This window comes from Dromaius novaehollandiae, chromosome 24 (genome assembly GCF_036370855.1).
Source record: "Dromaius novaehollandiae isolate bDroNov1 chromosome 24, bDroNov1.hap1, whole genome shotgun sequence".
In the NCBI taxonomy this organism is placed as follows: domain Eukaryota; kingdom Metazoa; phylum Chordata; class Aves; order Casuariiformes; family Dromaiidae; genus Dromaius; species Dromaius novaehollandiae.
The window spans coordinates 279,875-297,832 of NC_088121.1; the positions used below are offsets into that span (position 1 = coordinate 279,875).

Consider the following 17,958-nt stretch of genomic DNA (forward strand, 5'->3'; position numbering starts at 1 on the left):
CCTTCCAAATTTTGACAAAGCAACACATGATGAGTTACCCTCACTGACCATTCCTTGCAGAACTTTTTCATTACCTTAGTTTCTTTGGTCAATAAGAAGCAGAACTGATTTGTCCCCAGAACCACTGGGAGCTAGGTAAGCATTCCAGTTTTCCCTCTCAGCATTCCAAGCAGAGAAATCAGCCACAAAGGATTCTTTTCTTTTTCTCCTAATTAAAAGTTTATACATGGCAAACACCATACATTTTTTGGTATCACCTAGTACAGTTACCGAAGAATCGTCTGGGTTAAGCAAGCAGAGGTTGGAGCTATAGAAATTGCCTTACCAATTCTAAGAAAGACTAACTATAAGAGAAGTTGTGAGGTGAGGACGACATTTCTGAACTTGACACATTTGTCACGGCAAAGCGAAGCTGCAAAGAAAACTTCAGCTGCCTGCAACTTACAACAACTCCAGAAGTCGTGTGTTGAGCCCAATACAAATAACTGCACTAACTTCCCATCAGCACCGTGATGAAAAATGTCAGCCACTGCCTAAGTACAGAAGGAGGTAGTGTCTTCATTGCCATTAGTAATAAAGGAACAGATATTCTGGACGAGAAAAAAAAGGATTCATCTAATTCTGTGCCTTGCTTAAAGGAGCTGGCAACATCAGCTTCCTTACAGAAAGATGCAAAAAAAGTCCTACAGATAACAGCTTTCCTCACAGAGAAAGAGCTAGCTTGGCTATCAAGTTTCCTTCCTATCCAAAGTTCCTATCACTCTGAGCTAAGGAGGCAAACAACAGCCACTGCACTCAGTGTCTAAGTGATCCTCTTGGCTTCAAATACCTCCCTCTGCTATGGAACGATCACTGCCAGTAGACTCAGGGCACAGCTTCTTACAGGTCCAGCTCCCATGTCTTCATAATCTTTGCACATGGCCGAGCTGTTAAGTTTTACAAGCGGGGAAAACTAATCCTCTGGAAAGAGCAATCAGCAGGTGACGGGGAGACAAGATCATATGTGGAAGTGCTAACACTTCAAGAATTCTGTAACGTGGGTTCTAGAGAACAGCCTCTCTGAATTGCAGATAAGATATAAGTGGGTTAGAACACGGCTCAGTAAGCTGGCTTGTGTCCCCCTCCCATCCACAAGGACCTGTCCTGAAAGAAATTTTTCTGGGAACTCTGCTGCCTAGATATAATGGTGACTGGTGTTTTAAATACAGCATTGAAAGAGCCTAGCCAAATAAAAGTAAAAATTACTAGTCACAGGTAGCCTTTCTGGGGCTAGAGTCATCCCTTTGGGAAGGACTGTGGGCAGGGAGCTCAGCATTATTACCAACACAGCACTTGCAGGCTTTCCCTGCCGATACAGCTGGCACCTCTCAGGAGCCAGTGAGGGTCCTCAAAAGCTTGTTCGTGCCTGGGACTTGGGCACTATTCCAGAACCATAGCAGCCTTGGCATGATCTTCCTTGTTCAGTTATATGCAGCTAAAACACAATTGCATTTTCACTGTTTCCACAGAAAACTAGCAGTAAAAGTGACACTTAGCCCTCAGCTTTTCTCTCATTCCTGTTTCCCAGTCTAGTTTCTTCAAAGACAGCAGCCGGATCTAACATATTTAAGAGGAGGGCTAGCCTCTTCTGAATCCTACCCGACCTGAAATACTGGCTTAGTTGGCCAGAGGCCCAGGTGAGGCTGTAACTGTGACACTATATGCAGTACCTCTGCTTAACCTTTTCCCTCCCGTGCTGCCAGAATGTATCTCTGATATTTTGACATCTTAGCAACAAAGAAGAAGTCATATACAGCTTTCCCCTCCCCCCTCCCAGTGGAACACACCTGCCAAACTCTGAATCAGAAGCTAGGCTGCACTTTGCAAGCATTCAGTCTCCCCACTGTCCCCAGGACCAGAGGCTGCTGTGCCAAGTGCCTCCAGCTCTTTGGGGAGGGGCTCAGCAGCACCCTTACCTTTGGCCAAGTGCTTGCTGTGTTCCCCCCCTCCTGACTCAACTCAAGAAACAGTCAGGTAAGCAATGCCCTTTTCTCTCTCACTTCTTTGTCCAAATGAGACTCAGGATTCCCCCCATGGATAACTTTGTTCTTTGCACAGACTTACTTTTAAACAGAAAAGTCTGCAACTTCTTGGTAACTTAATATGTTCATAAACATCTCCCTAGCCATGACAATAGCTAGCAGTCTAAAAAAAGGTAAACCAAGTCTTTAAATAAATTATCGGGACATATTATCAGCAACTAAGTCTGGCAGTTGTGAATCTCACCATCTTTAAATACAGTAGCTCCTTATTGAGAAAGATGATTTCTTCTGAAATCATAAGACTGCTTTACTCATCAGAAAAAAACCTGACACTAATAATGCATGTAATTCCTCAGTCTATCCTTTTAGAAGAGGACTTTCAAAAAGTAACTGCTGTGTTTGTTTTAAGTATTGTCAAAGCAAACAACACACATGCATTCTGGGCAGAGTCATCTGGAAAAGTGAAATTCAAGCAAGCTGGACAAGGACATATTCTTAGTGCTTTCTGTTTTCCTGTTTTTAACATGAATAGGATCATAGGACAATTCAAGTTGTGCAGTACCTCAGGAGGTCTCTTATCCAACCTCCTATTCCAGGCAGGATCATCAGCCTTGAGGCCAGACCAGGTTGCTTGGGACTTGATCCAGCCTGGTCTTGAAAACCTCCAAGGATGGAGACTGCACAGCCTCTCTGAGCAACCTGTTCCAATGCTCGACCGCCTCACTGTGAAAACATTTCTCCTCATAACCAGCTGCAAATGACAAAATGATCTTTTCAACCACAGAAATTTTTCTTGCTGTTTCCTCCTTTTCTTTCTGAACTTTCACAGCAGCACATTCATCTGTCAGACCCCTGTTCTCTCCTACTAGTCTCCTTGTTCCTTTCACACACCCTTTACTTTTCACCTTCACCATGCCATCTCCTATGTTTAAAACAGCTTGCTACTCTTTTTGTTCAGAAATCCTCCTGAGATTTCTCCCTCTTATTCTCTCATCATTAGACTTCCTAAAACCCCCCAATCTAAGGAGGCCTGCAGGACCCCTATGAAGAAAGATCCCATGTCACCTTTTCAGCTTGAATTCATCAGCACGAGATGAAGGAGGCTCAAGACTTTTCCCGCTCTGCAGAAAAGTGCATCCAAAAGCAGCACCGGAGTCTCTGCCGTCCTCTCTTCCACAGTATACCGCAGGGTCACCCATGAGCTAGCATCACAAAACTCTCATAAGCAGACACTGTGAAGCACCAACCAATTTGTTTTCAGATCCTACCCTGGAGACTATTTGACAAAGCAATGTAGATGAAGCCACAACTTCTCCTATGAGGCAATACTATCATGACTCCCATGGCACGTGCTAATTTTTATAGAACTTCAGGCAGACAAGAGATGCAGTCCAGCTGTGCAAGTCACCTCTAAAGGAATGCCATACTAGCATACGGAAAATGCTGACAGGCTGCTCCCTCCCCACCACCCAAGGGGAAAAAAAAAACCAAACAAACCAACTTTACAGCAAAAAGGATTACCAACTGTACCAACTGGGATATCCCAGCTAGCTTAAATCTGACTTCAGCAGTCAAGTCTTACATCACATGACCCAGGGTTAGTCAGCTATCAGGCTGAATTATTAAGCCAGTCCTTTCACTTTGACACCAAGAAATAATGACTCTCATGACATTTCTTCCTATTCACTTGCTTGCCACATAACACTGGTGATATCTTTGTTACAAAATAAACACCAGCTACCAGAACCTAATTTACATGCAACCTGCTCCAGCTTCTCTCAAGCATGGATGGCGATGGCTCAGTTTAAGTAGTTTACGAGAAACTGTAAATTCCAGTGGTTAAATATGCTTAACATAATTTGAATGTCATAGAAAACTCTTAGGCACCTCCATTTCTAAAAAAGCAAACTGGCATCTGAACATCCCATGCCCTGGAGAATCACAGACATCCTGGAGCTTTGAGGCAGGATATAAATCCCTGCTAATTTGTCTGGCCCAACCACCATGCACTGAAATGAATTGCAGACCAATTAGGCTGACAGATGGGGGGTTTGCCTATTCATGCTCCTCAGAGAGGAAGAGGTAATGCTTAGAAGAACATTTCTTCTCTAGGGCTGGGTCTGATTTCTCCTACTGTCCACAGCAATTTTAAAGCATGTATTGAAGAGCCCTAGGAAAAGTGCCAGGTATAGCACAACAGTTCTTCAACAAGGAAAAGGGGAGGGGAGGCAGTATCCCTAGGGATCCTGGAATATGCTACAGTGGGGTTGCCTACTCAAGACTCATTTTATCCTCACCTGGCAATGTGTTCTAATGCTTTACTGTAAATTTTGTTTTACATTATACATAGTTTTTACATAATCCATAATGCTTTGGTCAATTCTGGCCCTGTGTACTGCTTCTGATAGGGTCCACTAGCAGGCACGAAAGGAAAATGCCTAAGAAATGGGGCAAAGTGATGCTTCTCAGGCATATCCTTCACCTTCTGCCCATCATCTGTTGTGGATGCAGCAGTCAGCTCTAATGACATCACGAACAACAAGTTCACAGTCAGCTACCTGCTCTGGTCCCTTCTCCTCCCTTTGACACCAAGACATAAGGGCTTTCTGGACCGACCAGGAGCTCGCCCTGTGCCCTCTGAGGAGCACCTTTATTGTTCACCCTGGAAGAACACAGGCCGCCTAGAGTCACTCACTCCTCTGCCATCAGCTGAACCCCGCGGTGGAATGCTTAAGTCCCAAGTTAGACAAACCACTAACCTTTGAGGAATATCTGACCAAGTGAAGGAGCACAGGTTAGGCTCGCCACGTATGCCATTTCTGTTTGTTTTTAAACTAACCTGTACCTGACTCACTATATAGACTGATGTAAGAATCTCTAAGCCTAATAAAGAATACCCTCTAACAACCACCAGGAAAATTGCAGAAAAAAACAACCCAAAAGCCCCAAACCAACAAACAACTACCATGCTAACCGCCGAAGTAAGTCTGTTAGCTGTGCTCCTGCTTACCACTCAAATAGTGCTGGTGCTCCCTGACCCCAGCAGGTAGAACAGGGTCCTTTACTACTACTTAGGGAAAAATACTTCCAAATAAATTCACTGCATGCTCCCCCTAACACAAGCATACTCTTTTATTCCTCAGCAATCTCTCCTTGCACTGAATATGCTTAAAGACGGAGAATGAAAAAGTAAATCAATCAGCCTTTTTCTCCAACCAATAACACGGTCATCACAAACAAGCAATGGATGTTTCCATTTCTCAGGCAGATTTCTGTAAGAGCAAAGCTAGCTAAGCACACCAACTTGACAGGAACTGTGGATACATTTCAAAGTAATTTCCCTTGCATTTCAAGGAAAATAACTCCTATGGCCTTTACCTGCTTTACGAAGCAGAGGAGCTTCAGTGCAGATAATATAAGCTAGTGCATCTTGGGAAAAATCAATGTAAGCCAAGCCTACAGAATGCTGAACACAGAACTGGGAGTCACAATTCAGAAAAGGGATCTCAAAGTCATGTGTGACAGCCCTCCAAAATCAACAGCTCAACGTGGGGCAGCAGCCAAAAGCAGCCAACAAAATGTCAGGCCTCTCCAGGAAGGATACGGTGAACCAGACAGGCTGGGGCTACGTAAAGCCTTGTCGAGCCCATGTCTGAGTACCACGTGTGGCTCAGGTCTCTGCACCAAAGGTGACATGGCACAGTTAAGAAAGGCAGAGAGAAAGGTAGCTACAGCAATGAAAGGGATGGAGCCTTATGAGGAGAGACTGAAGAGGCTGGAAGAAGGCTGGAAGAGGCTGCAAGTGTTATGATCAAGGTTTACAAAACCCATAAAGGCAGCAAATAAACTGAATGTGTAACCTTCACCGGGCGTGGTTATTTGCTAGACCCTGCAATATTAGAAGTGGGGGCTCTTGTTTTGAAACTAGCAGCAAATCAGGTTAAAGCAGATAAAAGAAAACACTTTACAAAGTGACCAGGGAACTGCCAGAGTTTGCTACCACCAGTGGTTGTAGAGGCAGCCACACTCAGCAGGTTCAAAATGGGGCTAGATAAACTCCCAGGCAATAGATCTGTAACCAGAAACTACAGGACCAGGTATGGACATACCCACTGACATCCGTGACACAGCAGCTGTGGCTGCTGGGGGAATACGGGAGGAATGGACCACAAAATGTGGCCAGGTTTGCAAGTTTTCCTCAAAGTAGCCTTTTCTATTGCTCCCACAGGAGTCAGACTGCTGGCCCAGATGGACCTTTGGTCTGACCCATTAGGAATTTCTCATGTTATTTTTATTCCCACATAAAAATCTCTCAGCTTTAGTTTAATCCACAGAGAGACAGAAAATTCAAATTCAAAACATCAATTTGCACAGTCTCAATACTCACAAAAAACCCCACTGATTCTGAATGGATATTATTTCCATTACACATGCTTCTCAGATATCTTTGTTTTCCACTGAAATATGGGCTATCACTTGAGAGTCAGCCAGCTGACATCAGGAGACAATGCAGATGAACTGCTGTCAGCTACCGCACTGGCATACAACACCATTCTGATGGACAAGGAGAACAATTCTTCGTGTGTTTACTCTCAACCTACCAGAGGTCATCACCGGCACTTGTTTTGTGTTCAAGACAAGCAAATAAGCAAGCGAATGCTCTCATATACAGTGAGCAGCCTGGGAAAGTGCTAAAAAAATTTTCTGGGAGTACTGTGAGCACACACACACCTCTGTATGTGTGCACTTCTGTATGCAAAGCTTATTGTTGAAGTTATAAAAAGAGGATTTAAGAGAAATAATTTCCCCATCACCAGAATACCTGGCCTCTGGATAATCCTGAAGTTCTCAATCAGACAGCATCTTTCCATACTAGAGCGAGGGGACACTAAAGTATCTTGAAGATAAGAGCTGTGTTACTAGAAACCATATCACAGCAAAAAGTTCATGAAAGCATTATTTTGAAACTAGTGCTTCCAGGAAGACCAGAAAACTTGCGAGATCACACCAGGATTACAAAGAGCCCGTGTGCCAAGTCAGAGATTGAGTCACATACCTTTGCTTCCCCAAAAGGCTATTTTGATAGCAGACTTTGTTCAGCTTGCTTACAGATTTGCAGGTCATTTTTTAACTTGTCAAAACAAATGCCAGGCATGCGTGCAGCAGCCAGATAACTTATCACTTAAGTAATTTCTGAAAACAACATGCAGAAACAAACATTTAATACAGATGATAATCACTTATACTTTGATTTTGGCTTCATTCTACTATCATTACATCATTGTATTTAATTACACTCCACATTTCCTTCATGATTCATCATTGCATAACAAACTAAGATAGGTGCTTTATGGGTGTGTTGCAGGTTTGCACAATTAACAGAGTCTATTGGACTGGAAATGACGATTTGTATTAACTGAAAAGATCATGTGGCTGCATAGTTTGTGGGTGTTGGTTTATTAGAATTGAAAGTGCCAATTAGAGAAGGAGAAAACAAAGACAAACTCATTATGTTTAAAGAGAAGTACCTATGACTTCCTGGAAACGTTAAAGTTTATCTGGAGTAGAATTCCCAGGTGCTAAATTACCAAGAAATATTACTCTTCCGGTATTTATGAATGCATAGAAGTGGCAAAGGAGGAGGAAGCACAGAGAACAGAGGGATAACAAAACACAGAGAATAATCCAGGAACGGAAAGGGAGATAAATTTTGATACCAAGGCTACCTCAACCAGCCCACCCCCTCGCCCCCCCCTTGCCTGGCAATTTTTTCTCTTCCCGAGGGCCAGGCACATCTGCCACACAAACTACGATGTGCTATACCAGCTTACCAACGACCAGCAGCTCTGTCCTCACTGTGCAAAGACTCTTAGCAGTCTGGAAGGAAGAGAAAATGTTTCCATGAAGAAATTCTAGCTCCCAAACTTGTAGTGACCGTAGTGATTAAGGAAGGGAGTATGGTCTCAAGACTACAGCAACTTCTGGATTCCTAGATGCTGCTCTTGGCTAAGCCACAAGCCACCTCACTTATCTTTCTGCAGAGCTACTTCCAACTCCACAACAGGAATACTTCTCACACATATATGCTTTTTTTCTCCCCATATTTTAAGCTCAACAGCAAATTCAGTTCAACCATACTTGACTTGTCACCTGTACTTTCAACAGTTCAATCTCATTACAACAAATCCACATAAAAAGCATAAAACTCAAATGTCCCAAAACTAAATAAAAGTTATATGTTTGACTACAGCACTCACAGCAAGTTGATCAATAATTAGGTGATGTTTATGGCAAAACAAACACCAGAAAACTGAAGTAGTTAAACAAAATAGTTAAAATCAAAGATGCGATAAAAACTCCTGATATTTAGTCATTCCAAGAAACCCTCATTTGCATTTGCCCCTCAAATCAAGTGTAAAATATTTCTTTTCTTTTTTTTTTTTTTGCAATATACTTAAAAACAAAATTGCCTTACTTAATTATCCCTTGTAAATTTCTTAAGTTTAAACATAGATGGGAATTCAAGCCAGGGTTTGAAAAGGTACTTGATATCGTTCAATATAGTGTATCAAAGGAAGATAAAGTATTTTTTAGTTTTCCTTCTGGAAAAAATAGAATCAGGTTATTCCCTTAATTTGTGTTTTTATAATTTCATCCATCTTTATTTGAGGTCTGAAAATGCTAAACACGATAGACTAAGATCCTCCAAGTGCTCACGCTTCTCACTTCTACAAGCAGATTATCATATTCATAGCAATGCCAGTATTGTTAGGTTCTGGTTCACCTTTTTGCCAGATACAACTGTAGATCCAGTACATGTAATACATTAAAATATGGAGTGCAGATGATGTAGAAATGCTCTCATAAGAACATAATACAGTAATGCAATCTAATGCAATTAAGGGGAAAGGCATCTCACTGTTAGGATTTCCACTAACTGCCCATCAACACATCCCCAGCCTTGCCCTCCACGTTCACCTGCACTGGTGACAGCTGAAAATTCCAGCAACTGCCACAAGGTTTGGCAATATGGACTGGGCACAGGAGTTTACCGTGCAATATTTCTCAATGACCTGAAAGGAGAACTGTGTGGATATTGGATGCAAGAGTAAGATGAAACTCATTTTTTGTCCAAAGAAATCAGACCAGGAATGAAGTCAGTAAAGCAAACACTAAAAACAGAACCCCAGAACAAAAACAGGAGACAAGCTAGCAGATACAAAAGATTGCAAAATATTGTACAAAAGGTTTGTTGCAAATTACTGTAACCACACCATTTTTTTTCGTATTTCCTCGCAGCCAAAATTGCTATGCACAGGTATTCTGAGCAGTAAGAACTCTTTGTCTTATACAAACACAAATACATATATATGCATGCACATATTTATGCATATACACATGCACATGTGTATACCTATTCATATAACACAAATGTTTAAGAGTGAAAAGGTATTCTGATACCTCCATTTCTAAGATGCCCAATTTGAAATGTTTTAAGGTAGCCTGATTTTAAAGACATAACATTAGTTTCTTCTCCAAACTTCAAAAAGGTTACTTACGTCACATATATGTAACTCGGAATAGAGACAGGGGACAAGAGATACCAATATTTAAAAATATTTTTAAATAAATACTTTAAATATCAGCTATTCAATTCCACATGCAGACACAGGTAAGGACCTCAGATTCAGAGATGTCGATTAATCTTTTTTCCAGCAAAATCATTAGGTCCTACAGCGCCCAGCTTCTCAGAAAAATGAGTGTTTTATTATTATGCATAAAGATGTACTTTAGTAACTAAACTTCAGGCTCTGGAGTTAAAAATGTCACTCATAAATAGTAAAAACATATCAGAATTTGATGTGACAAGAAACAGAACCAAGTCCAACAGCACAGACTCACTCTGATGGAGATGCCTATAGCAAAGGATGAGCAATAAAAATACAAACACACATCTCAAAATAAAAATGATCAGCAGACTGTTGTGTACCCTCCCCCATTCCCTATTTAGGCAGAATCTCAAATACAAGTAAAATTAACTTTATACTGTTTGGGAGTCAAGTTAGTGAGCTATTAATTTCTACAATGATACACTTGAACTGCTTTCCAAGGAGGGAGAGGGGAAAGGGAGAGGATGTGTAATATTTCAGCCGAAATAACTGGCTCAGAATGAGAACCAGCTGATCTTTACCGCCATCAAACTCTTCCTGCTTGATCTACTCTTACCTCCTTGTCTGACCAAAGGCAGGCCTATTCTCACACTGTTCCACACTCGGATCTTGAAAAATTTATCAAATCTCCTTCCTCTGCTTTCAAAGAGCTCCTAAAAACCCAGCCGACACATAAGGCACTCCAAGCTTCCCCGGGTTATTTTTCAGTTGCATGGTATACTTCTAGGCTGTCAGTTTAACTTACTATTTATTTTGTACAGATCACCAGCCACACCCATTGATGATAATCTATAAATAAATGATTTTATCAAAAGAGTAGGCCACAGTATTGTGTTTAATAGGTTAAAAATGATGGAGCACGCCACAGGCAAGGCAAAGAAAAAGCAAAGAACTGACTAGTACCATTCTTCCCAATCTCAGTTAAGCCTGCTACCCAACTGTGAAGACTTTGCAAGACTGAGGACATCTAGACTTACCAATAAAAACTACCCAATAGCTACAGGTGCTGAAAATATTTTGTTATTCCCAAGAGCTCCTGCTCCACCTTGACGAACACGGATTTGGCCACAACAATCCATTCATCTCAGACTGGGCATGCGATATATCAGGCCTGAAGATCAACTCAGTGGACATATACCCTCAGCACCACATGCTGCAGTGCACCAGACCACCTGGGACTGGCTCCTTCCCACTGACGGCCAGCCAGACCTGATTCATACCCCTTTTCTTGGTGACTTTGATAGACCTCAAATTAATAAACTTAAACTTGTGGAAGGATCAGTTCAGAGGCCTGTGTATCAGAAATACTCTTTGCAAGGACCAAAACAGTGGAAACCTCAAAGACAAGAAATGCTACAGTTATACCTACACAATGCTTTGCAGTTTTCAGATGCAAGTTAACTTTGGCCATTTAGCAAAGCCAACTTGCAAGGCAGAGTATAAGCAGCTAAGCATTATGTCACTACTCATACACCTTCAAGTTGTTTTGAAGCACAGTCACCACAAGCCTATGTCTACCTGCAAAATACTGTGTGAATACATCCCATGGTTATAGATTCACGGTTTTAGATGACATGCAAGGAAGGCATCCATGTATGTAGTGAGATCATCGTGGCAGAAAAAGCACACTGAAAAAAGAAATAGTGAAGCAGAAAGGTAAAACAAAGATGATAGAACAAGGCAACAGAATACAACATGTGTTTTGAAAGGATAAAAAGGAACTTCAGCTATGATACAGACCCTAACACCACAGGTGGGTAGACTCCAGGAACTTCGCCCAGACTGTCGTTAAGCAGAACACCACACTTCCGCGAAACATTATGCCTAAATGGCATAAAAACACACACACTGAACCGATCAGCTGACAGCAAGCCCTCTGGTTCTATAAAGAGGGAGATGAGAAGCAACAGGGCAGTTAAAGATTTGAGTCAGCTCCTCCGTTTCTACTGATCCTGCTAACATCCTTTGTTGGAAAGTCTCAACACCGCCCTAAAAGCATCTTCTGTTTGGGCTAATCTAATATGGATTATGTAAATTCCGGGGAGAACAGTATTCCACTAGGGTATTATAGTCATGAAGCTAGGCATTCTGATGACCAGCTTACCTGACTAAAAATCAGGAACGAACTCAGCCTGGGAGTACTATATAAAATGTCTACATCAGCAGTGTAAACGCAACATTCCTGTGAAGCATTCAAATATTACAGGATGGATGGTAAAAAATAGATGCGGCTGTGGCCATTTCTGGGAAACACAAGTGTGAACAAGAAGCTATTTTTAATTTATCAAGCTCCATTCCGGTCTAGGCTGTTACAGAATCTGTGTCAATCTTTGTGTCCTTTTTTGATCTCTTCCCTCACTCAGCTTATGCTTATGTGCTGAAAAAGTCTGAGCACATGATTACCCCATCCAGGCAGCATGCCTTTGAAATGGTTTTTTAATCTAGACTCTCCACTCCCTGACAGACTGACTTTTGCAGTATGTCTGTATTTGCTGTCTAGACACTTGCATACGCTAACCTCTAATTTAGCCCTCCTTCACTGACCCACGAGTTTCCTCCCTTCTGTGGGTCTTCTGGATAGACTGGAAATGCAACACACTCATTCTGCCCTATACCTGCCTCATGTAGCTGCTTCATACAAATAGCTTCATACAAATCTGACTAGTGAAGTAAGCACGTGTTCCTCATTTACAGCCACGGTGAATCCTGACACTAGAACAATTGTGTAGCTCTCTCCTAACGCTGTCCCCTTCTGAACTGGCTCCAAAATCAAGGAACAGCACAGTCCTTTCCTGGAAGGACTCAGGATGCATCTGTTTAGGGCGGGACCTGAGCTGAATCTTACAAGCAGAATTAAATCACTCTGTATTCAGTTTTTACAGGCAGAAAATGATGGAAGAGTCTGACTGAAATATGAATGGAAGAGCAAAATACAGACATATCCTAAGAACAGCCATACTGGCTCAAATTCAAGGTCCATATAATCCAATTTTGCTTCTAGCATGGAAAAAAAAACCAAAAAAACCCCTAGATGTTTAGAGTAGAGGGCAATGTCCTTTCCCAACTCCCAGCAGTCTGATACAAGGCACTTTCTCTACAACCTTAATGGATTTTTCTTTCATCAGTGTCTCTGTGCCTACTTTTCAAACCCATGTAAAACTTCTGGCATCTGCAGCATTCAGGCAGAGGTGCAGTCAAGGTACACAGATGAGAACTCACAAAAGCCATTCTGTACTTCCACTTTAGATAGTATGTTTGCATCACAAACCACTTCCATATGCCTGAAGCACAAAAGATTTGCTATCTCTGTCAGTTTCTGCAGATGACTTAAGAGGCAAATTAAAACTATCGAATTGCTTTAAAGTCTTCTATTAGGGTGAATTCATACAAAACCTGAGTAATGGGCCCTATATAAGCCTGAATTTCAGCATCAGGTCTGCACAGTAGCCTATTGTTGCCATTATAATCCAAGAGTCTGCACTGCTGACCTACGGATATGCGCTACTCGCAAACTCATTGTTTCTGCCACTTCCTTGTGGAACTGCACATCTCTCTCTACCCCACAGTACTCCACACTGTACAACATCCCCCTGCACAGCAAGAATAGAAAAAGTAAAGTGTAACTACTTGTAATTTGGGAAATATAGCTTATGAATCAGGACATGAACTTTCAACTGCTACACTATACACTCTGATTTACCATCAGTTCAATGAGACTAGTGATTTGATGAGTTCTGTATGCGTTATGATTTCCCTCAAATCAACAGATGCTCCAGCTGACTTCCCTTACTTCAAGGTGATAATGTTCAAAACTCCAGGTAATTAAGATTTTTATGATTTGTTATTTTGTTTACATTTTCATAATGCATGCATCACTATACTAGGAGAATACCACACAGGCTTCTTAACCTCAGTATTCATATGCAGATTCACTCTGTCAGATATCATAAAGCAGAACACAAGATAAGAACCTGAATAAGATACATGAAATTAACCTATATAATGACCACACACAATTTAACTTCAACTGTGCATCTTGATTCTGCTTGAGGAAGAGGCTATGATTTTTCAGAAACAGATAACAGGAACACGACAACTGATATTTGGAGGTCAGTATATAAGCAAAGGCAGATGTGCTGAATTTTAATCTGTTGAATAATGATAGATTCCAGAACTTTTCATGATGGAAAGAGTTATTCATAGACCACCTTCTGCACTGCTTTCTGCCTGGTTTGCTTTTCCCAGCCGTGCCTTCACTAAAGGACCCGTAAAGGCTACATTTGAAATAACTAAAATGAGGCTGCAGAAGCGCCTCTGGAGGTGCTGTAAAAGTGTATCTATGCCACCCTCATTCACATAACTAATGATGGAAAAACTACCATCACATAACCCAAGTAATATTTTGTTTACCTCTCTTCAGAAAAGCTTTTCCTCTCTGATGACTTAGCACAATTGCCTTTTCTAGTCATTAACAAGGCAGGAAAGAAGTGTCTAAGCTACCTATTCCCATTTAGGTAATTCGACCTGAGACACGCTTACCTGAAAACGAGGAGGGGGATGGACATATATGCTTCCTGCTCATGAGCAGCTTCCGTGAATCAGTAGGATTAAGAAATATAAAACGGCAGCTATTGTAAAACAAAGTTATTGTTTATAGAAGTTGGCTCACCAAAAAAGTCATGACATAATCTACATAATGAATGTATAAGAGCTCATTCAACATTCTACATTTTAAAAAAAGATTTTCTTTTACTTCCAGTAGGAAGTCCTACTTTTGTCATTTTGTACCTTCCTAAGAAGATTTTACCTTTTGCTTCCCCAGCAGGTGCTTACATTTATGACTCTCTCCTCCCAAGACAAACGGAAATAGCAACTGAAAATTTTAAGTGTTGAACACCTGGAAAATGGGAAATATCTTAGGAGCCAGGATCATTAAAAGGTGTATACTGCAAAGCAAGCTTGAAATAGGACAACTCTGATCAAAGCACTTCCAACATCACAGTGATTCCATGTTGCAGCGTGAATGGGAGTCCAAGTTTCCTCCCCCCTGCCAAAATTCAGACATTTCATTTATTGACTGCAGAAAAATCTGTTATCCATCTCTAAAACAGGGAACAGGATAGATTTAAAGCTTCTTCTAATAGTACGTAAGCTGCTTTTTAGCAGACCTGTTATTAATTAGTTAATTATTAATTAATCAACCAGGATGTCCAAGATTATGTACAAGTTAGTTTTTAGGGCAATTATCAAACTGCAAAGAGTGATTTACACATGCCTACAGAATTGTGACGCAGTTTAAGAGTCCTGAATTAACTTCGTATTGCAAAGAAGGGACAGAAACTACAATGTAACTGTCAGCAGAGATTCAGTTTCCTTTGTGCACAAGTCACCACAAAAACTATTAAAGGGAACAGATATCAATACTTAATGCTGTTTTATTTCTGCAGTATGTTCCAACAGTAAGCGGCACCATTACTAAATATCTTTATTCAGTAAAACAATCAGAAGTTTAAGGCAATGGGGTTTCAGTGAATATAGGCCTAAGAGTCACTTAACAATAACAGAAAAAACTCAGTGCCATTATCTGCACCTGATCTAACTCCTAAATTAACTACCAGGGCAAAAGTAGGCCTGCTGATGGAAGTATAGAGGCACAGGGTAACAACTCCAGAGATAGCCAGAATGACTTTTTCCTGGCCCAAAGCCTCTCGGGCACAAGTGAGTTAAAAAGCCAAACAGCTGTTATAGCTTGAGGTCCACCAAAGCTGGCACGGTAGAAGTTTGTCCTACTGAAGTCACGTCAACACTCTGAAGTGCATTTTAAAATAAGTTTGTCCCTTGTATTCATTCATAATAACATTTAGGGCTATTAGCACCATCAGCAAGCATGTACATAAAACTAGAATTAGAAAACAACAACGACAAACAGACTTTCTGCTCACCACATATATGCCAACAGACAATTTAGTTCCTAATGTTAAATTTAAAACGACCCATTCTGCATCTGCAGCTCATCCACAAAAACATTTAATCACTTAAAGTTTTCCAGCCCAGAGCAACCCAAGTACAGCAAAGCATTTGGAAGCAGTCTCTGAGAGCATCTGGTTCAGTGCAAGGCATCAGCACTATTGCCACCCCCTCTAAAACACGCATCCGGGGCAAAACATAGCGCTGAACCTCACCATAATGCAGTATGCCATAAATCACCAGAAAGATGAAACCTTACTTATATGCTCTCCTCCTTTCGATTCCTTTCACTTCTTCTCATCTGTTTACACGTGCAGCTGATTTTAGAGGACCTCTCCATTATTTCTCACATGCATGCATTTATCTAAGGGGGGAAAAAAAAACCCTCTCTCCTACTACTTCTTCCTTCCCTTTTTTCCTCACATCACATTCATTTTTACAGCAATACAGCAGTTCTCAGAGTACACAGATATGTAATAGCAGGGCCTTCTGCCACAAAGAACAAAAGCAGATAGCGGGCTTTAACCAGAGGTCAGTAGAAAGCCTCAAAAGAAAAGGCAGGAGAGGTCAACAGCAGACACGTATCAGCTAGTGCAAAAGCACAAAGGAAAACAAATGCAGCTATGAAAGGAAATCAGATGTTCTTCCTTCTTGGAAATATTTCTAACTATTCTAGTTCAAAAAGTACAATGGACACATTTTGTTAATCCTATCACTGGCTATCCTTGGTGCCAGGAATATTAGAATCCCATGCTGGTATTTCTTTATCTAAGAAAAAAATGACTGCACTGTACAGCAAAACTGCTTAAAAAAAAAATACAGGTGCACATAGTTTCTACCGCAGTAAACAGTATTGCCTACAAATGCTCACAAAACACAGCCTTTGCACAACACCCTTCATCCGAGAACCTTACTGTTCTAGCCACTACGGTTTCCTACCAGGAATGCTAGCTCTAGACCCAAAATACACTGACGTGGCTGTGATAACTCACGCTGGATTATCAGCCTCAAGATTCCCAATAAATCACTGCACATGACGATGGATTTATCTCAGCATAAAGCTTAGGAAAGAGGATGTTCACAGTAGCAATTCTTCAACAATGAATTTTTTTTCTCCTTTTGGTACTACTGAAGGACAAATCTTCAGTGGGACTGCAAAATACTTCAGCTCCACATGGCTTATAGCAAGAACTAGCTCCAATTCATTCCTCAAATAAAGGCATTGCTATCATTAAAAAAACCAAAAGCAAGCAAACATACTATCTTCAGAGAGAACACAAGAGAAAGTCGTAACACTTCTCACCAGATTAAATGGACGGGTAGCATAAGGTTTCAGCGTCTTTCCTGGATCTCCTAGTTACAAGCGGTTTGTTTCAGTGGAGGGGGGTAGGGGGGAAAAAAGTGAGCGAGAGAGCACACTCTGGTGGCTAAATAACCAGGATCAAAATGCGGCTGCGCTGTAGATATCTGGGAAGATCACAGATAACTTGGTTAAGTAATGTAAGAGGGCAAAAATGCCTTCATCTCCCCTGGCCCTAATGATAATTGGGGAAAGCATTCTCTTGGAAACACTTCTGAAGCTGGACGAATCAATCTAAAACCTACCTACCCCAAATAAGCAGTACGACGCACGCAGGACGTTTCGTGAAGTTGAACTACAAACTAGGGAGAATCTCACGCAAGGCTGCGTGTAGTAGTTGGCCAGATTCGCTAGAAATCAGAAACAGTACAAGAACGGATCATAATACAGGAGAAAAAGTAAGTTTCTCCCCCCCCCCCCAGGTAGAGAGAGACCCGGTGGCAAAGGGAAAACACAAATGGGGGGGGGGGGGATCAGTGCACATGAAGATGACTTCATCAGGAAAAAGCAAGATCTCGAGGGTGGGGGTGAGAAAAGCAACGCTGGTGAATCAGCTGCTTGCTTAGTGAAGCACACCGCCGCGGCGCTGCTGCCGCAGGGAAAGCGCCTGTCCGGGGCTTTTCAGGCAGCACCCGCTCGATAACCTCCGCGTGGCAGGGTGCCGCCGCCGCCGCCGGGGAGCACCTCTGCTTCTCCCCACGTTTCTAGAGGGAAACCGCAGCTCGGACAGAAATTAAAGGACTCCCTAAAAAGGCAACACCTGAAACGCAGGCGTTACTTCCGCACAGCCCGCTGCGGCTCACCCGGCGCCCCGGCTCGGGACGCTGCCCAGGTACCTCACGGAGGCGGCCGCCCGCCCGCCCGGCAGCGATCCCCGCGGGCCCCCCTCCTCCGCGCACGCGCGCCGCCGCCGGAAGCCGCCGCCCCCGCGGCCTTGCTG

The 17,958-nt window shown here is 42.0% G+C and overlaps 1 protein-coding gene and 1 long non-coding RNA gene across 9 annotated transcripts in view; one reads left to right on the forward strand and one right to left on the reverse strand.

Annotated features, from left to right (window-relative positions):
- The window catches only part of SLC45A1 (solute carrier family 45 member 1), a 90,670-nt gene that overhangs the window by 71,075 nt on the left and 1,637 nt on the right, over positions 1-17,958 (reverse strand). For 3 of the 8 annotated variants that reach the window (XM_064525305.1, XM_064525306.1, XM_064525304.1), the window contains exons 1-2: positions 17,779-17,951; positions 16,962-17,125 (exon numbers count right to left, since the gene is read on the reverse strand). The exons of 1 other annotated variant lie outside the window; for it this stretch is intronic. The gene's annotated coding sequence lies outside the window, so the exon portion shown is untranslated. Of the gene's footprint in view, positions 1-16,961; positions 17,126-17,778; positions 17,952-17,958 lie in introns of those variants that run through there. 4 more of the 8 variants (XM_064525311.1, XM_064525309.1, XM_064525310.1 and 1 more) reach the window with 3 other exon arrangements.
- Positions 1,842-4,382, forward strand: LOC112989044 (uncharacterized). Its single transcript, XR_003260712.2, has 2 exons — positions 1,842-2,013; positions 3,022-4,382. It is a non-coding gene; the product is annotated as an uncharacterized LOC112989044 (long non-coding RNA).